Source organism: Dermacentor albipictus, chromosome 1, assembly GCF_038994185.2.
Source record: "Dermacentor albipictus isolate Rhodes 1998 colony chromosome 1, USDA_Dalb.pri_finalv2, whole genome shotgun sequence".
In the NCBI taxonomy this organism is placed as follows: domain Eukaryota; kingdom Metazoa; phylum Arthropoda; class Arachnida; order Ixodida; family Ixodidae; genus Dermacentor; species Dermacentor albipictus.
The window spans coordinates 445,666,746-445,687,587 of NC_091821.1; the positions used below are offsets into that span (position 1 = coordinate 445,666,746).

Sequence of the window (20,842 nt, forward strand, 5' to 3'; positions counted from 1 at the left end):
TCTGCATAGGCCGCGTTAAAATTTGTCCCAGCAGGCAAAATTGTCTAACCTGAATTTTTAGAATACAACTACTCCTGCGCACCCGTTCATGCAATTAGACCACGAACACGATTAGACATCTTTCGCCACCTGGCAAAAGATGTCTCCGAAAGATGTCGCCATCTGACGCACAGAGAATCGTGTAGTTATTGCGAGTAATGTTCTACAGAAAAATGATGAGAACGATAGAAATCAGTATTTCTGTGTGTAATACTCTATGGTCATAGAGGTTCTTACTTTATTGCAGGCACGTTTCAGGCCCCACCCCCGAAATTAAGTGGCGTATTCCCCCCCCCCCCCCCCCCACGCACGTACCAAACAGGGGGCCCGGGGGGGCTGAGGCCCCCCTGAAATTAGGACGCATACCCTCCCCCCCCCATTCCCCGCCCATACCCTCACTTCTCAAACACATTCCTAAAGCGCCGCCAAATCAATGTCGAACCTTGACAGCTATTCGGTGGTCAATGTTTTGCTATATTCATTTATTTTGGATGGCGGTAGCTATCGGCATCTCCTGGGATGTGAAGGCCAGTTTCGTCATCGATTCGGTGCTCAGGCGATTATCTCGAGATGCATTCACTTGTTACAGTCTTTTTGATAGTCGCAAGCATCGCTGTTGCTTAGTTTGTTCAACCTTGTTTGTTTAGACTGATCCAGGGGCCAGGAAAGGGATTCGGTTCGTGGTCAGCACGGTCTGTATGCAAGTGCAACGAGTTGCGGTTAGAGAAAACGCCAACTGCTTTTCCTTTTGCTCAATTATTTCCTCGAGTAACGGCGCGCCGCGACGATGACAGATCCTCGGAACCATATACCCGTGATATGGGTTAGAGAAGGGGAAAATAAAATAATGCGAGACAGCGTCCATCACCAAACCGTGCAATAACCCTTAAACTCATCGGCATTATGATTGTCGCACGTTAACTCGTCTGGTTTTTCCCTAATATTAGAGCTCTTTTCGAGCAAAATTGCCAACTGGAAACAATAGTTGCAAGGAGTTGAGAAATCAAGCGATCTACTCAGGGGAGAGAGCCAAGGCAACAACCAAACAGGAAGCAAAAGCGAAAATTAACAAATTAAACCGTTGTTTATGAAAATATTTGTGGATCAACATCATTTTATTGAAAAAGGAAGTAGGCAGAAAAAGGAAATGAAGAACAGTTCTGTGTGTACTGAATGACGCTTCTAAAGTTATCATTAGAGCCGCCTGAGGTAGCCACTTCTCTGCTGTGCTTATATAGGTGTTTTTCTAACCTTCCGCGGTGGGTGTAGTACGTCTAGAATTGCAGCGTCCTGCGCCCTACGTGGTTGTACGGGACTGGCAGCCACGCATCGTTACGTAACTTCCGAAATAACAATAGGAGTCTGTTGTGACACTTAACGTGGTAAAGCAGTAAACGAGCGATCCAAAAGAAAATTAAATTATGGGGTTTTACGCGCCAAAACCACTTTCTGATTATGAGGCACGCCGTAGTGGAGGACTCTGGAAAATTTGACCACCTGGGCTTCTTTAACTTGCACCTAAATCAAAGTACATGGGTGTTTTCGCATTTCGCCCCCATCAAAATGCGGCCGAAGTGGCCGGTATTTGATCCCGTGACGTCGTGCTCAGCAGCCGAACACCATATACCCACTGAGCAACCACGGCGGGTTGAATCCAACATAACTGTGAGAAAGTGTTCCGCAAGTATATATTCCTCTATATATCTTCCAAAGCTAATTCAAAAATTGCTGCTATAGTCAGATACAAATTAAATCTGCTGTGAAGCCCCGCCCCCGCTCTCATAACTGCCAGTCGCTGTTGCTCCGCGAGGCTGCAAATAATTCGTACCTTAAACCTCTTCTGTTGCCCAAATAATGCGGTAAGCACAAAAATAAAATTATTAGCGCGTAATTTTATACGTTTTCTCTCGACTATCAAAATGGAATGACGAAAGCCTAATTCTTTATTGAATTTAAATAACATGCTTGCTTCAATGCAACAATTTATTCTCAAGTTTTACATTTAGTTTGCAGTGCAGTTTCATGAGTAAAACGGATTCAGCATCGAAATGAATGGCACCGCAGACTTTTGAAGAGTGAAATACTCAGACTCCATACACTTTGTCCATATCTGTTGCACACTTCATTGCTTCCGCCGATGAAAAGAATCTTGGAGAACAACAGACGCTCCGGAGGTATCAAGCACGACGCCATTTTGCAAAGGCCGCCTGTCGACGATTTTATTTGCTTCTGTGATTGGCTGGAGAAACACAACTCCGCGTGGTTTGTGCGCCTTGGTTACCAACTGCTGTTTTTTAAGTTGTATTCTACTAAAGTAATCCTGATTTTACACTTTGGCTTCTTTACTTGTTCTTGGCAGTGTTCTTCCTGTGCTTCTTTGCGGCGCAAGTCCATTTGACGTAGTTACTTATTTGCCAAGTAAAAGGGAGGTGTATCGCACAGGCGTACCTGTAACATACGCCTTATTTAATTTTTATTTTGTGGGTTTACGCGTTTTTATGGTGAATGGTGGACGTTATTCACATTTGTACTAGTAAAGGTACCTCCCCCTCGTTTGCATATAAATTACGTTGGATCGCCCCCCCCCCCCCCCCCCCCCAAGAAAAAACCTGGGTATGCGCCTGCCCCCGCCCATGCCACCACTCATCACACACATCCCTAAAGCGCCTGGAAATTACGCGTGGATCTTGACAACTATTCGGCGGCTAATATTTTCCTGCCTTTTCAACTCCTTTTGTATGGCGGTAGTTATCAGAATCTCCTGGGGTGGGAAGGACAGTTTTCTTATTAATTCGGCGCCCGCACATTTAACTCTAGATGCGTTCAGTTACCAGCACGTATTCCAATGGTCACGCGTATCGGTATTGCTTCGTTAGTTTTACCTTCTTTGGTTAGACTGACCCAGGGACCAAAATATGGTCGGATCGTTGTCAGCTGGTCTGTACGCTAGTGGAACGAGTTGCGGCTGGAGAAAACGCAGCTTGCGTGTAATATTTATTTTTGCTTCATTATTTCCTCAAGTGGCGGACCACCACTGCGCTGGCAGATCTTCGGCACCATATAACGGTGATATCGGTTCATATAAATAAAATCATGCGAAACAGCATCCATCACCAAACCTTGCAAAAACTGTTAAACCCACATGAAATATGAATGTCACCCGTTACCTCGTCTGGTTTCTCCCCAATTGTACAGCTTTTTCCGTGCAAAATTGGCAACTTGAAACAAGAGTCACAAGGAGTTGAGAAATTATGCGATCTACTAAGAGACCAAAGGCAGCAGCCAAACAGTACGAAAAAGAAAAAAAATACAAATTTTAACCGTTGTTTGGGACAATACCTATGGATCAGCATCATATTATTTAAAAAGGAAGTAGAGAAAACGCCGCCAGAACTGGAGAATGATTCGGTGGGTTTTGAATGGCACTTCTGCCGTTATCAGTCGAGCCGTCCGAGGAAGACACCTATCTGCTTTGCTTATGTAGGTGTTTTTCTCACCTTCCGCGGTAGGCGCAGTACGTATAGAACCGCAGCGTCTTGTACTCTACGCGGTTGTACGAGACTGGCAACCAGGCATCCTTACGCAACTTCCCAAATAAATATACGAGCCTGTATCGCACTTCACTTGGTAGAGGTGTAAACCCAGGATCCAAAAGAACTGTGATTGTTCCGTAAATATGTATTTTTTGATCATTCATTCAGATCTAATTCAGAAAACGCAACTTCATATCTTTATTTTGCACTTTCATTTGTTTACTTGTTATTGGCAATGATCTTCCTGCGTTTCTTTCCTTCGCGAGTACAAGTTTTGTGGTTCCCTGTTTGCCAACTAAAGAAGAGGTGTATCTCGCAGGTGTACCAGTGATATACACCTTATTTCATTTCTCTTTTGCGGGCTTACGCATCTTTATGGCGAACGGGGGGCGTTATTCACCTTTTTACTAGTAAAGCTACACTCCCTCGTTTGCATAAAAGTTACCTTGTGTAGCCCACCTCCCCTCCAAAAAAGATCCTGGGTTGTGCCTGCTGTATTACGTAGAGGGAAATCTGGCATTGCAGCGCTGTTGCATGCATGGGAATGGTGTTATATGGTGGCTTCGGATTGGAATCGTTCTCGGAGAGCTAGGACACCACGATGGCGCACCTGACTACTCAGTAGGAAGGAGGAAGTAAGAGGGAAAATTACGTCACGCAGCCTGCCTTGGCAAGCGAACACTCCATGACGACGGTCCCTTTGCCCTGTACATTGCTGAGTGTCGGCCCTACCCGTGACCTCTTTAGTGGGGATCAAGGAGCAAGAATCGAGATTTGTCGAGACCTCTGGCACCCGGTACGTGGTTCTTTATTCTATGGGTAGCTTTCAATCGATGCGCAGCTGCTGCGCCTGTATCTGTGGTCACGTGCCGGGACGACACTCTCGACTTTAATCGCGCTGCGCGATGCACCTTTTTATCTTTTTTCTTCCTACATGCTGGCTAGCACCACTCGGTCTGTTTTAATGGTTCATTTGCAGCTAAAGCATTAGGTAACGAGCTGTTTTCACTTCATTCCTTCGCGGGCAGCGAGTATGTGCTAACAGTTTTTAACAATCGAATCGCGGGCTAGGTTTTCGAACCCCCCTTAGAGATCTTTGGCTAGCACGGCGCGGCATTGTGCAGAAGATGTTAAGTTTGTGGTGTCATGTTTGAGTAGACAATTATGTCGTGAGTATACATGGTACTAATACAGCCATAAATGGTGTCGGGGAGTGCGGAGGTGACAGAAAGAAATTTTTATAGACAGAGCTACAGAAAAGTTTTGAGTAGTTTGCGAAAGCCCGAGATGAGAGAAACCAGGAACATGTTAAATGAGAAGGTTTTTTCCAGGTTTAGGAAACAGAATAACTGCGGCCTCTTCCCACTATTCTAGGAGGGGACTGGAATCACGTATTTCATTCCAGTAAGTCATACATTCATTCGTGTCCGAACCACAGAGGTTGGCGAGCACCGCGCACATCTCATCGACAGTTAATTGCGCTCTAAGATAAGCCAGTGTGTTGGGAGTACTCGTGTGGCCCTCATAGCGTGGCGTATATAGTAGTAGGACACAAAATAGTCGTAACTGTGCAAGAAATTTGGAGTCTGTGAGGTTATGTGTCTGGTAAAGTTTCAATATGCTTGTGGATTTCTGTGATTTTTCTTAGCCCGGATAGGTTAGGTGATATTACACAGCCCAGATGCGTACAGTGATAAGAATTCCATTTAGGTTTTCAAAGAGTAAGCGCCAGTTTTGACTTCTAAGGCTATCAGCCTAACAGCAAGCCTCAGCAGAGAGCTGTGCCACGCGCAGCTTACGACTCTGACGTTGCTACCATTTATTTATGCATACTTGCACTTGATTGAACTCTTTATTATTCAAGAAGATAGCCACAATGCTTTACGAAAAAATGGCAACTTACATACGTCGGGACTTTGTGAAGAGCATTTTTATGATATCTTAGTTTTATCTATGCGAAGGAAAGCAAAACAGACAGAAATTGTTGGCCTTGTAGCGTTACATTCAACTTTATACAGCGAAGATGGGAATAATCATTAACAATAATATTTATCCAATCATTCCACCAACAGCACCAGCAGTTTTGTTTACTACAACTACCTTAGCTACGTTCTCGACCACCCTCCGGATCTTCTTGAAGAAGTACTCAGAGGCGTCCTCATCCAGTTGGGTGTCCGTGCCATCGAAGGCCCCTAGTTGACTCGCGAGTTCAGCTAGAGCTGCACGCCCTTCAATCGTGGTATCTTTTCCTTGCAAAATCCTTCCCAGCGTTTCCAAAGCACGTCCATCTTGTTTGAGTGAGTTCTCTTCTGCGTCTGTAAATAAAAACGGAAAGTTGGCGTGAAATATTGCACTGAATGATATCTAGGGGACGTCCTCCACACAAACAAGAATAAAAACGTTGAAAAAAAAAACATGTAAAAAATTTTCAACTATGAATTGCCCATATTCAGAAATTGTGTTTTTTTTTCGGTAAATTGATACCTAAAATGCACCCCAACAATCACAACCACTCAACGTAGCGCCCTGTCCATATATTAAACAAGTGAAGGCGTACCAGCGCAACACAACTCTGACAAATGTGGACAACCTCTTATTCAATTTGGCCTGTTTATGTACACTTCTTCAAACTTTGTGCATATGATTTCGAGTAAAAAGAAACTGGAAAGCGGTGCAGCGGTGGCGTAGAGGTAGAACACCCGCCTCGCGTGCAAGAGGTCCGTGGTTCGAATCCCGGTGCCGGCAATTTTCCACCGGATTAAAAAAAAATTCCGCGTGTTCATAAAATTGCATAAACAGGCCTGGAGTGTGGCCTGATCCCGGTGACCAGAACCGGTAACGCACTCCCTCACCAGAGCAGGATTGGCCACCCTGGTGCAGTACTTGGCCACAACCTCTTATATGAACAACACAATCAAACCCCGGCCCTCAGTACCCAGCAGCTGCGAAGCAACTGACCACGGCGGCGGTCAGACCTGCGACGCTGCAGAGGGTGCTAAGAATCACTGGCTCCGGACAGGCCGCCATTGGAATATGAACCTGGCAACGTTTAACGCTAGAACGTTATCTAGTGAGGCGAGTCTAGCAGTGCTATTGGAGGAATTAGAGGGCAGTAAATGGGATATAATAAGGCTCAGCGAAGTTAGGAGGCCAAAAGAAGCATATACAGTGCTAAAAAGCGGCCACGTCCTGTGCTACCGGGGCTTAGCAGAGAGAAGGGAACTAGGCGTCGGATTCCTGATTAGTAAGAATATAGCTGGTAACATACAGGAATTCTATAGCATTAACGACAGGGTGGCAGGTCTTGTTGTGAAACTTAATAAGAGGTACAAAATGAAGATTGTACAGGTCTACGCCCCTACATCCAGTCGTGATGACCAGGAAGTCGAAAGCTTCTATGAAGACGTGGAATCGGTGATGGGTAGAGCGAAAAATAAATACACTATACTAACGGGTGACTTTAATGCCAAGGTAGGCAAAAAGCAGGCTGGAGACAAGGCAGTGGGGGAATATGGCATAGGCACTACGAATATCAGGGGGGAGTTATTGGTAGAGTTTGCGGAAAAGAATAATATGAGGATAATGAATACCTTCTTCCGCAAACGGGATAGCCGAAAGTGGACGTGGAGGGGCCCGAACGGCGAGACTAGAAATGAAATAGACTTCATACTCTGCGCTAACCCTGGCATCATAAAAGATGTGGACGTGCTCGGCAAGGTGCGCTGCAGTGACCACAGGATGGTAAGAACTCGAATTAGCCTAGACCTGAGAAGGGAACGGAAGAAACTTGTACATAATAAGCCGATCAATGAGTTAGCGGTAAGAGGGAAAATAGAGCAATTCCAGATCAAGCTACAGAACAGGTATTCGGCTTTAACTCAGGAAGAGGACCTTAGTGTTGAAGCAATGAACGACAATCTTGTGGACATCATTAAGGAGTGTGCAATGGAAGTCGGTGGTAACTCCGTTAGGCAGGATACCAGTAAACTATCGCAGGAGACGAAAGATCTGATCAAGAAACGCCAATGTATGAAAGCCTCTAACCCTACAGCTAGAATAGAACTGGCAGAACTTTCGAAGTTAACAAACAAGCGTAAGACAGCTGACATAAGGAAGTATAATATGGATATAATTGAACATGCTCTCAGGAACGGAGGAAGCCTAAAAACAGTGAAGAAGAAACTAGGAATTGGCAAGAATCAGATGTATGCGTTAAGAGACAAAGCCGGCAATATCATTACTAATATGGATGAGATAATACAAGTGGCTGAGGAGTTCTATAGAGATTTGTACAGTACCAGTGCCACCCACGACGATAATGGAAGAGAAAATAGTCTTGGGAGATATGCAAAGGGGGAAGGCAGCTGGGGAGGATCAGGTAACAGCAGATTTGTTGAAGGATGGTGGGCAGATTGTTCTAGAGAAACTGGCCACCCTGTATACGCAATGCCTCATAACGTCGAGCGTACCGGAATCTTGGAAAAACGCTAACATAATCCTAATCCATAAGAAAGGGGACGCCAAAGACTTGAAAAATTATATACCAATCAGCTTACTGTCCGTTGCCTACAAACTATTTACTAAGCTAATCGCAAATAGAATCAGGAACACCTTAGACTTCTTAGACACCTTAGACCAGGCAGGATTCCGTAAAGGCTACTCAACAATAGATCATATTCACACTATCAATCAGGTGATAGAGAAATGTGCGGAATATAACCAACCCTTATATATAGCTTTTATTGATTACGAGAAAGCATTTGATTCTGTCGAAACCTCAGCAGTCATGGAGGCATTACGGAATCAGGGTGTAGACGAGCCATATATAAAAGTACTGGAAGTTATCTATAGCGGCTCCACAGCCACTATAGTCCTCCATTAAGAAAGCAACAAAATCCCAATAAAGAAAGGCGTCAGGCAGGGAGATACGATCTCTCCAATGCTATTCACAGCGTGTTAACAGGAGGTATTCAGAGACCTGGATTGGGAAGAAATGGGGATAAAAGTTAATGGAGAATACCTTAGTAACTTGCGATTCGCTCATGATATTGCCTTGCTTAGTAACTCAGGGGACCAACTGCAATGCATGCTCACTGACCTTGAGAGGCAAAGCAGAAGAGTGGGTCTAAAAATTAATCTGCAGAAAACTAAAGTAATGTTTAACAGTCTCGGAAGAGAACAGCAGTTTACAATAGGCAGCGAGGCACTGGAAGTCGTAAGGGAATACATCTACTTAGGGCAGGTAGTGTCTGCGGATCCGGATCATGAGACAGAAATAATCAGAAGAATAAGAATGGGCTGGGGTGCGTTTGGCAGGCATTCTCAGATCATGAACACCAGGTTGCCATTATCCCTCAAAAGAAAAGTGTATAATAGCTGTGTCTTACCAGTACTCACCTACGGGGCAGAAACCTGGAGGCTTACGAAAAGGGTTCTACTCAAATTGAGGACGACGCAACGAGCTATGGAAAGAAGAATGATAGGTGTAACGTTAAGGGACAAGAAAAGAGCAGATTGGGTGAGGGAACAAACGCGAGTTAATGACATCTTAGTTGAAATCAAGAAAAAGAAATGGGCATGGGCAGGACATGTAATGAGGAGGGAAGATAACCGATGGTCATTAAGGGTTACGGACTGGATTCCAAGGGAAGGGAAGCGTAGCAGGGGACGGCAGAAAGTTAGGTGGGCGGATGAGATTAAGAAGTTTGTAGGGACGGCATGGCCACAATTAGTACATGACCGGGGTTGTTGGGGAAATATGGGAGAGGCCTTTGCCCTGCAGTGGGCGTAACCAGGCTGATGATGATGATGATGAAAAAGAAACTGAAATGTGAAAAGTTTCTGCGTGTTTTTAGTGTGAGTTTTTCAATAAAAATAAGTGGCGAATATTCTGTTTTAGAAAATAATTAGAAGTTGCCTGTGATCAAGAATATTCTATGAGTCATACGTTACATGTACTAGAAATTGAAGCACATATTCTATTTATTAGCACATATGTACTAATTACCTTATTTCTAATTTAATTTATGGCACATATTGTAAACTAGGAATGGTAGCTGTTGAGCTTGCAAGGCCTATTCACTTGGAATAAATTTCCTCCATGACACCACTTTCGAGATATACGCCATGGAGCTCTCCGTAAAAATGCGCGGTTGTCCACACACTTTTTTTCGAAAAAGCTGGTTTGTAGATTGAAGCACAAAAGCAGCACGATCGGGCATGTTTTTCATCCCACACACTGAGAAATGTTATTTCAAAACTGTTGTCAACATTGGAATTCATTTCAAGTGAATGCGTCTTATATCTCACCGGCTAGATTTCGTTAATTGTTGTACGTGTCAGAATAGTTATGCAGTTATTAAGCAAATTATTGTTAATTAGGTCAATACGTGTTTCGCTTTCTGGTACAATTATGTCCACATCATTGAATAATTGATGTCGATGAATAGAATTATCCTTTCAATGACAGGCTATGTGCAAAACTTCAGAAAAACTTCAGCAAAACTTCAACATAATCATTCCCTCCCCCCCCCCGTTCCATGCATTTCACTTTACAAAAATGAATGTGGACGTTCGATACTACATCAAGATGACCTGCATGCACTAACTGCGCTTTTGCTGTGTGCGCAACGAGCATATTTATTTGGGTGTTTTACTTGAAATAAAGTTAGCCTGAAGACGAGCTCTTCTGACTGTTTCCTTTTACAGCAAAGCTGCATATTGCTATATTTCCATGCATTTTGGTTTTCCGTGAGAAAAAGTACCACCAATGGCTCATACCTCCGTATGCATTGAAATTCCCGTAAGCAAGCAAAAAATGCAATGACTCATAGCCCTGTAAGGCAGACGCTACAAGCACTCACCAAAGGGAAGCGAACAGTGCTTAAATTATTTCTAATCGCGCATACAACATACAGAACAGCATGGCGAAAACTGTCCTCATCGATGGCTTGCACCACCGTGACGAATTGCTCATACCCCCGTAAGCAAGTAAAAAAATGCAATGACTCATAGTCCCGTAAGAGTCATGGCTACTCATTTTGCGTAAATTAGCTGTGATGACACTACCCGTTTCGTTGTCGGTGATTTCAATGTGGATGTGTCGGTGCTGAAAAGGGCGAGGTTTACGCGCTCCGAGTTGCAGACGTATCCATTGCGATGCCACACAGATCTGGCCGAACCGACCGCGCAATGTGGTACGTGCATCGATTTAACATGATGAAATGATGTGATTGCAGTTGTGAGTGAAATAATTACCACGTATCAATACACTAAATGAGTGTGCGTACCTTTCGTCACGCTGACCACCCATCAAGACAATAACTGAGTTCGTACCGTTGTTCAAAATTATCTGTCGCCTCTGTGTCCTGTGCTAAAGTTTCTCTGGTCAACCATCCTCACACAATGGAATGGCTTGTTTTTTTTCTTACGTATGTTATTTTACATTGCGCCACAATACCTTTGTCAGATTAATCGTGCTTACCTTTCTCATTGGTTTCACTTGTGGGGTAAGCGATGCAAGGAGCGGCTACAGCTAGCGCCAGGACAACAATCAGCAGCGCTGACTTCATTTTGTTTCACCTGTCATGGAGTGAAGATGAGCAGACACATTTGTTTCGGTAACAAGGAGCACGAAACCGATAGCCGCTGCTGGCGTCAGTAGCGAACATACCCCCTTTAATAACAACAGGAATAAAACTTTGTAAACGTAGTTTCAGCGTAACATTTTACACTGGGTATCTCTCAGTCGAAAAGTGTCAATGTAGAAGAATAAACACTTCGGTTTATATCAACACGACAGAGTTATATCTCCATTTTAAATATAATTCTTCTTCTGCGTTTCTAGCTCGTTTGCATGGATCTCCGCAATAAGTTGGAGTATCTTTACATCAATAAATTGTGCTCAAGAAATAGCCAAATGGGTATGTTGGCTATGCACAGCCGTGTACAAATCTTGGAGTTATTGAGATAAACAGTGCTTAATGTGGCGCTTTTAGTACCTGTTTTGTAATCACAAAGAATGTTCGGCATCTCATACCTGTACGCTTCTGCAAGGACAACTTTTTTACTTTCTATTGCGGTAAGGTGGCCGAAGCCATAGGCAGAATTTGCAAAACCCTTTAAACTACTTTTTCAAAAAAACAAAACATCGAGTAAAGGAGAAATGACACTACACTGTGTGAAAAGTTTACACAATACCGCACCTGGCTGGTAGTGACCGAAGTTCAGCGAGGTACGTGCTCTGTTGACGCCGACGAATTACTGCGACTGACATTTTGCTCCATGGAAGGACATATATACCCCTTTCAGCTGCGTTCGAGGGGAAAGTCCTCCCGTCACGCATACCGTTTGAAAACACAGATAACGCACGGGTGCTCCCCCTAGTCCTATATTATCAGAAAACTACAGCTATCGCTATATGGCCAAAATACGTGGGGAAAAAAACCCAGCGCTTTTGAAAACTTGACAACAACCTAGTCGCTCTAATAGCATAGATAAGGCTTGGCACTGTTTCTGACGGCCTGCAGGTCAGGGAAAATCCTGAAAAATGTTGCTCCTCTATGTCAAAAATTTGGAGGTTACTCCGTGCGATGACAATCAATTTTATTTATGGACGTTGTAAGTGTTCTGTAATGGGGCCATTCCCAGGTGAGGAAGAAAGCAGTGTCGGTCTATATTGCTAAGTCTTTTGTGTATTGCCATTACCGCGGGTGTACACAATGCGCATTACATGGACATTAGAACAAAAAAAGGCAATTCACAGGAAGACGAACACAGAGGTCACTGCGCTTGAAGTCAATTATATTTCAATTGTCGTGGCAAGTTATGCAGCCCTGTTATAACAAGAACACAAAAGGAAGTTTAAAAATTCCGCAAAAGTGAAAGTGCGTCTTTTATAGTTATAAACATACTCGAAGTATAAGAAAACAAGTGACAGCAGTAAAACTGCTCACATGCGATCAAGCATATCAATAAAAGCTGATCAAGTACACTCGGTAAAAACAGAAAAGGATACAACTGCCTGCGCCAAAGCCTGTGCCATTTTGTGTGAGTCGGCATTTTTCTTTAGGATTCGGCTGTAACTCAAAAACCGTGTGATATATTGGCTAATTAACCCGTAGATATATTGCATAAATGGTTGCGCAGAACCATGTTGTTGTCTTCAAAGCTCAGAATAAAGAAGTGTTTGAGTTTGGGCTTGTAAAGCTGCTGATTTAGAGGACGCTGGCAAAGGAGTATAAAAAGAAAGCAAGGCCTTTATGATAAGACAAATTCCTCTCAATATACGGCAGGAGTAATTCTCAAACAATGAACTGGTGGAATAAAAAAAAAGTATGACTCTTGATCTAAGCATTACTAAATATTGTATTAGGTAAAAATATTTGCGTAGATAATCATAGGCTACCTTGGGTATCCAGTATTTGAACCGGTCAGTTGGTGAGTAAAATCTTTTGGGTGGACACTTTGGAAACCTTGATAACAACCTAGTCGCTCTAATAGCATAGATAAGGCTTGGCACTGTTTCTGACGGCCTGCAGGTCAAGGAAAATCCTGCAAAATGTTACTCCTCTATGTCCAAAATTTGGAGATTACGCCGCGCGATGGCAATCAATATTATTTATGGGCGTTGTTTTATTTATGTTGCGCAAATCTAAATATTTTGTATAATGCATGGTATATCTTGTGAAAAGAGCTGGGCTCTTCGAAAATGGTTTGAGCCGGCGAATGAATGGTTGATTTTTATGGTTTCATACTGAACTTTACTCACAGTGACTTAACAGACTTCACCTATAACTAAGGTGGACGATCAGCTCGTGCTATAATAATAGGACTGATGTGAAGAATGTTATCGATGAAAAAAAGAACGAGAAACCTGGTTCGCACCATTTATTTCATATTATTTCACAGGCTTTGCAGGAGCTGCGCAATGGGCAATGAAAAAATAATAATGAAGTCGCTGTTCTCTTCACGACACGTGCACTTATCGAGGAATTTGCATTGAGAGGCATTGGACTCTGCAGCTCTGCTTCGATACCATCATGGATCTAGAAAAAGAAGGCCAAGCTAAACCGCAGGTGAGAATCTCCCCTGTATATGTGCCATCTCGTAGAAGATTTGTGCGCGCTTTTTGTATGGCCGGGCCTTATACTGCCCTGCTAGATGAAGACGGTCAAGCTGTCTAGTGAGAGCTGATGAAACATACAGCCGATATTATAGCAATGCACGAGATGAATCGGCGATCTAGGAAAACGCCACACAAAGGACAAAAAGTAAGTTTCTATAATTAGCAATAAAATAAAATTGAATGGTTTGATAGCACGAACCACACAATTTAAGCGACTAGAATTAGCACAACAGAATTGACGCCATAACAGCAGCCGCTGAACTGTACCGTTGCGGAAGCTTTCATTTGTGCATTCAAGGTCAGTGCGTCCATGAATTCGTCGTATTAAATGTCGGTTCATTCAGAATTATCGAAACGAGGCGGGCGTTTACTTCATTTATATTTACTGTTTTAACTACCATGTAGGCAATTTTTAGCGACACTGTAAACTCAATGGAGCGTTCATATTGTATGAATAAATGGTGGTTTTCATTGCACCTAAGATGCAGAACATTAATAATTCTTCTTCGTGGTACACATTTATTCATTACCTCTTTTATCTGTGATGTACCTCGGACATCGAAATTTCTTCGCAGAGAAGAAGCTGCAACGACCATTACATCATGCGTCATCTGCGCCAGGGATCCCGCATACGAACGCCTGGTGTACTGCCCTAAGTCTTCTGGTTCCGTTTCCTAACACTGGACACCCGCCACATAGTGTGGCACTGCCTAGGATGGATTGCTACTTGAGAAAAGGCTATCAGAGATGCAAAGCTATGAAAGGAACAGAAAATGTGTAATAGATGTTGGTTCCCGGAGCATAAGCTTGTTAAAACACTATTGCGATTGATCTCTGTAGAGGTCCTCAGAGCGCTTGTTTAAATTCACCTCTATTGTTCAGAACAAGGTGCTGACAGAAAAAGAATTGTGTTTGTTTTTAAGTGATAAGAGTGAAAGCATATTTGAAGGCAGTGAAGCGGCGAGAACTGTAGTCAACTGACTTAAATATAGGACGAAGATTTACTCTGGCCAAATGAGTCGCTAACACTCAGTTAGTTGACTGGCGAATTATAACACGACTACCTTACATAACGATTAGTTGAGAAAGCTTCGCGCGTCCCTGTAAGGAACGAGGCAACTTGCAGGCACTAACTCAACAAGCACTGCTGTCATCCGGCCACAGACTTATCTCAAAGTATAGCGGCGTGCTCAGAAATATATTCGCCTCTACCATCCGATACAGGCTTTAAGCCACTATAAAGAATTTGGTGTGGTCTTAAACAGTAAAAACGTTTGCCCGCTAATGGTGCTTGATTTTTATTTGCCCCATAGCTAACACCCTTACCCTTAAGTGTCAATATGAAATTGTTGATGTTGCAACATAGGCTTTTTTATTTTTACTTCTTTTTCTTGCAAGCAAATGTGATCATAGCTGCGGCAAATGAAGGGGAACCTGCAGGATATAAGCATTTCAGGCTATCACAATTAAACTCTTGTGTCAGATATTTAGGGGCACATCATATGATACAAATTATTGCTCAATTTACCACTAGGCTTTCTCCCATTTGAGGGGCAGTTAGAGCGCGCTGCTGTGCATAATGAAATTATTTCGCACCCTTAAGGGTAAGGGTGTGGGACAAAAAAGTATTAGATTCTGGGGTGTTACGTGCCAAAACAGGAATATTATTATCAGGCTCACCGTAGTGGATGACACCGGGATATTTTGATGATCTCGGGTTGCGTAAGGTGCACGCAAGGCACAGCATCTGCCACCGCGGCCAGAATTTCAGCCTTCACCCTCGAACAGCAGCGCAATGCCAATACCACTAGGCCACCATGGCAGGCGCTAGGGACAAACGGGGGCTCTATAGGTGCAAAAACTTCTTTTTTTTTTGTAGGGCGCGCGTACTTCACCTTTATGGTACTGATATTGATATATAGAATATCCTCATACTATATTGGTTTTGAGTTTATAGCGCAGAGAGAGAAAGGGGGTAAAAAGAAGAAGAGAAAGACTGATCACAATGCGCCATCACCTAAGGAATACATACCATATTATACAATGCAACACATCACACGCAGAGTACGAGCATTGCCGACGAGGTTCTATAAAACCGGTATTCATGAAAGTTGTAGTACAGCTTCGTGAGTGTAGTAGCGGGTTCAAGCACGACCTCTACGAAATATGATTGCATTAAATGGACTTCGAAGGTCATGTGCTGCTGAGCCTGTTCCGGTTGCTCCACATCGTAAGAAAAGTAAGAAAAATAAACGCACACACACGACCCGATGTCTCCATCTTGTATGCGCGTTTGAGCGCTTCTTACTACGCTTAGAAAAATTCCTTGATGATGGGTGACCATATGAGTTGGTGTAGGCTATCCCACATGCTTCGGTGCAATGAGTTGAACGCATTCGTTTTATCAACGCAGTTGCTGCTCATCACACCTCTCACCTGTTTAGGGAAGCGCCTTCGCCTCGGTGAAGTTTACTTGTCTCGCCAATCGCCAAATTATTACTTTTGTCAATTTCGGAAAACACTCGAACATTTGAAACAAAAAAAGAAGGCGTTTATTTTTTCAAAATTCCGGATGTCAGCGGAGCATTTAGGTCAAGCTTGCGATGCACCTTGAAACCCTAAATAAAGTAAACTTATGCTCAGCCAATTGTGCGTCACTCTAGGGCCCGAAAACAAAAAAAAAAGTACTAACCGTGCTGAATGCTGTGCTAATCTGACGAGACTCTGCAGAGATTGTGGCACCTGCGTAAACAAGCGTTTGTTATCTTCGAGTGCTCGTACCCGAGAAAGGCAGCGTTCTTCATGGTTTTCACGGCTTCCTTATCTGTGTGTTTTCCGCGAGAACGACACGTCTGAATTCCGGTATATGAGTACATGAGTGTATAGCAATTCATTTGAAAAGAAAAAAAAATGACTGCGTAGTCGCTTCGATTCATGATTAGCTATTGTCGAAACTGAGTGTGCCTATTCTGTGATCATAGTCCTGAATGAATATTTGATCTGCTTATGCAAGCTCAGGGGAAAGCGTCCTTGAAATTTAAAATTATTGGGTGTACGTGTCAGTGATACAATCTGATTATGAAGCACGCCGAAGTGGGCGTCTCCAGATTAATTTTCACAGCCTGGTGTTCTTTAAGGTGCACCCGAATCTATGTTAAAGGTTTTCTTTTTTTTTCATTACATCCCCGTCTATAGTTTTGCTGGCACTGACTCTCGGAGCATACTGTCGCATATTGTTTGTACCGAGGTCCGCAAAAGTGCCTCTTCCTAAAGTGGGACGAGTTAATGTTGTGTAACTGTCACGGGAGATTAATTTTTACTAAAACGAAGACACAAATGTACAGTGCAATCAGCTCCTTCATTAGACACCTCCTAAACCGTTTTTGGAAAGCCCTTGAAGTTGTGTGTCGAGTACGATAAGATCACTTGCACCCATGGCGAGTAAATGTTCTTCAAGATAGTGTGCTAAAGTTTATTAGAGTTATTACATGGAAGCAATAGTTACGCTAGTGGAAGAAAGTGCCAGCATTTCACTGCGTCTCACACTAACGTAAATATGGCATCCTTTGATTAATACGTTCTGCGGTGATCACAGGCATATTACGAAGCAAAAAAAGAAAATAAACTGTTTTGGCATTCGGTCATTTCAGTCAAAAGCAATCTGATTCCTGGCATCCAACTTTTCCAAGCGATGACGATTCATTAGCTCTCAAGCAGGGTCAGGGTGCGGGTTCGGCTATGGGCCTGATCCTACCATTTCTGTGCTGATGTGAATCGTCATGTTTACGGACAGCAGAATCGCCTAAGAACTCATGTGTGGAGTCCGGAATCCTCTGATAACTTCTACATCAGGGGAATCGACCAGAAGTGGAGGCCTGATTCGCTAGTTTTACGCGACTAAAATGACAGTGCTTTCGCTTTCGCTGTCATTACAAAAAAATCGCCCGGTAGCTGAATCCATGGCTGCTGCCAGAATCGGCAACACGATTTATTCGTGCATGTAAACGCTACCAACATTAAACTTGATAAATAGCACACATATCCGAGGCAAAGTCCGAATAGAAATTTGCGACTCCAAAAGTCTCGTTGTCATATGCAAAAAAAAAAATGGCATGTTCACCGAGTTTTTGCTGCCTGTTAAGAGCGAGTCTATTTTTTGGATATCTTTCAGAGCGCTGTCATTAACGAATTTACCGCTGCTCAAGATAACTAAGTATTTAGGCGTAAAGAGTGATGATGAGTTTTCTTATTATGTGTTCAGGATTTAGCGTTATCCACAGCTATTGGCTCTCCCAAAGGTGGGTTTCCTTTGCGATACGGATGCCCAACGAGCACATGCGCATGGTTTTGTGATTGTATGGTGCGGTTGATTGAGATACAGAAAATTCAAGAATTCCGTGTGCTTTAATATAGTTGGATCCCTGACTGCGCAAAGAAACTTCAATTGGCCTCTCCTCACTCCGGCCGATAGTTATTGCACCTAATATTCTTTTTGCTGTGTCATATTTGTTAGCTGTTTGGAAGCTTCATATGACGCAAACAGGCAATAAAAGAAGAATAAAAGCAAGGAGATAGCACGCACGTTGTTTCATGAAGTAGCAAGAGACAACATTAGCAAAGACGATGCCTTGGCCTCTCTGTGTGGCGCTAGAAAAGCAGATTTGTAAATTTGAAAAAAGAAGGCAGGCACAACCTGATAAGCATGTAGAGAAACTGCGTTTGTATATTGTTCCTCAGCGAACATAATGTAGTAGAACTGGAACGCAATAGCATCAGGATAGCTGTGTCCGCTGAATTTGTTTGCGTTGCAAATAACATTCATACCTTTGCGAGGACCTATATTTTGGACTGGTCGTTTCTTTGTCGCATTGGTCTCACTAAGATACTTTCATTTTTGTATGGTGTGGGTATTATATTTGGTCGCGCTATGTGTCGGTCGTATGTCCACCGCGTATGATTTCCCTTACCATTGCACTGGCTTGTAGTTGTATGGTAGGCTTGCCACCAGGTAAACACCTGTTTTAAATAAATAGACTATATCGCAGTTCTATTGTCTTTTTGAAGCTCTACATAGCGAATTCATGCATTTTTTGGCTCATTGTGCGTTCTTTAAGCCATGTTAAGCTTTGGTAGAGCGTTTCTGGTAGAACTTTTGGCTAATGATGCAATGGGCGTGAATTTGCACCTTCCACATACGTTTATTCGTTGAGAGCAAAAATTGCAGTTTGTGAATTAGGCTGGGGCATGGTAAAATCCAGGGATGTGTTCCATCCTCTTCGCATGTATCATTATAGCCTAAGTTGTTTCACTTCAGAAACGTGAAGCAAGCGAGAAGTGCGTTGTTTCTACGTCTCCGCAGCACAGTGACCCACGTTGCTTTTTAACGTTGCCTAGGCACCTCTGCGTGGCTTTATCACTCTAACCCAGCAGCACGTAGCATACGGCCTTCCCCGTGACTACCTTCCCCATGTTTTTAAATCCGTCGCCTGTATCTTGCTGTTGCCGCTACAGACGCGCGGGCCCTGCTCTAGCCCGAAATCATCCGGCAGTGGTCTCAAGCCTTCTTGCAGGCGAGCTACTTGACTTGAATAAACTTTATTGCAAGATCGTGGAGACCAGTTATGCTTAGATGGTGGAGCCCTTAGTCCAAGGCGGCCCCAGAGGAGCAGCCGCCACCTCCACACGGTCCACCAGCCATTGCTGGTCAGTTGCTGTGGCAAGGCCACGTGCAAACATGTGCACTTTCCTCAGTAGTCTAGACATGCATATGTGTTCAGTGCGCATTAGGTTGTGATATGGTGGGTGAAGGTGTGAGTGTATCAAGTCTGAGCAAGACCGAATACATGTGCATCTGTTATTAAATTATGGGGTTTTACGTGCCAAAAGCACTTTCTGATTATGAGGCACGCCGTAGGGGAGGACTCCGGAAATTTAGACCACCTGGGGTCTTTAAAGTGAACTTAAATCTAAGTACATGGGTGTTTTCCCATTTCGCCCCCCTCGAAATGCGGCTGCCATGGCCGGAATTTGATCCCGCGACCTCGTGCTCAGCAGCCCAACACCACAGCTACAGAGCAACCAGGGCGGGCGGCAGCTGTCTCTTTAAAGTCAAGTTAGTCTCTAGAGACTCACTGAAGCACACGCAGTATTTGGTCACATTCGGTGGAAACTTGACGAAGCTAACTTCTCTGCTCATTTTGCGTTTGCTTTTAATGTGAAACCAACCACCAACACTAACAATTTACACGGAATGGGTTTGGCATCTAAGAGGCAGGTCTCGTTGTCCTCGACTGTGCTTTATGACTAGTAGTCCCGATTCGGAAGAGGAGCGTGTCAGACTTCCACACCGGATGTATTAAGCGTTGGTAGTAGTTTCCGGCTGCCAGCTTTCAGCGTGTGCGAAAGAGCCGGTCGTTAACCCGAAAGTGAAATAGTCTATGTAAACACACGCCATGGCGAACATCCCAGATCACATAAAAATGCAGAAGCCGACCTCGCAGGGCAAGGTTGAACAGAAGGGGAACCCTCCATGGTTGCTTAGTGGCTGTGGTGTTGGGCTGCTAAGCACGAGGCCGCGGCATCAAATCCCGGCCACGGCGGCCGCATTTTGATGAGTCGAAAAGGGAAAGCACCGGTGTGCTTGAATTTAGGTGCGCGTTGAAGAACCTCAGGTGGTCGAGATTACTCCGATGTGCTCGACTACGGCGTGCCTCATAATCAGATCGTGCTTTCGGCACGTAAAACAACATAATGTCTGATAGGAGGGGAGAGAGCATGCAGCCTTGTGGAGTGCCACAGGGAGCTACTGGTTCAGAGGCAGAGAGGAGATCACCAATTACAAAGCTGGCAGATCGGCCATGATGTTGCGAGTCTCGTTGCACACCTTGGTGCCGAAGGGAGCAGCTGCTAACTATACAATGCAATAGTCAAATCATGGGCTCGGTTTTAGAACGCCCCTTTGAGGTCTATAGCTGACAAGGCGCGGCATTGTGCTAAACATGATAAGTCTATGACATCCTGTTTTGGGCGTAGTACTATGTCATAACTAGACATGGTACCAATGCAGCCACGAAGGTTCTCACGAAGCGCGGAGGTGTCAGAAAGAAATTTGGCTAGGCAGAGCTGCACAAATTTCTCGTGTAAT

At 43.8% G+C, this 20,842-nt stretch overlaps 1 long non-coding RNA gene across 1 annotated transcript; it reads right to left on the bottom strand.

The window, feature by feature from the left end:
- Positions 1–5,415: 5,415 nt before the first annotated feature.
- On the bottom strand, positions 5,416–11,831 carry LOC135903101 (uncharacterized). The gene is made up of 3 exons (XR_010564721.1): positions 11,777–11,831; positions 11,056–11,153; positions 5,416–5,887 (listed from the first exon to the last, which is right to left on the bottom strand). It is a non-coding gene; the product is annotated as an uncharacterized lncRNA (long non-coding RNA).
- Between the last annotated feature and the right edge of the window lie 9,011 nt (positions 11,832–20,842).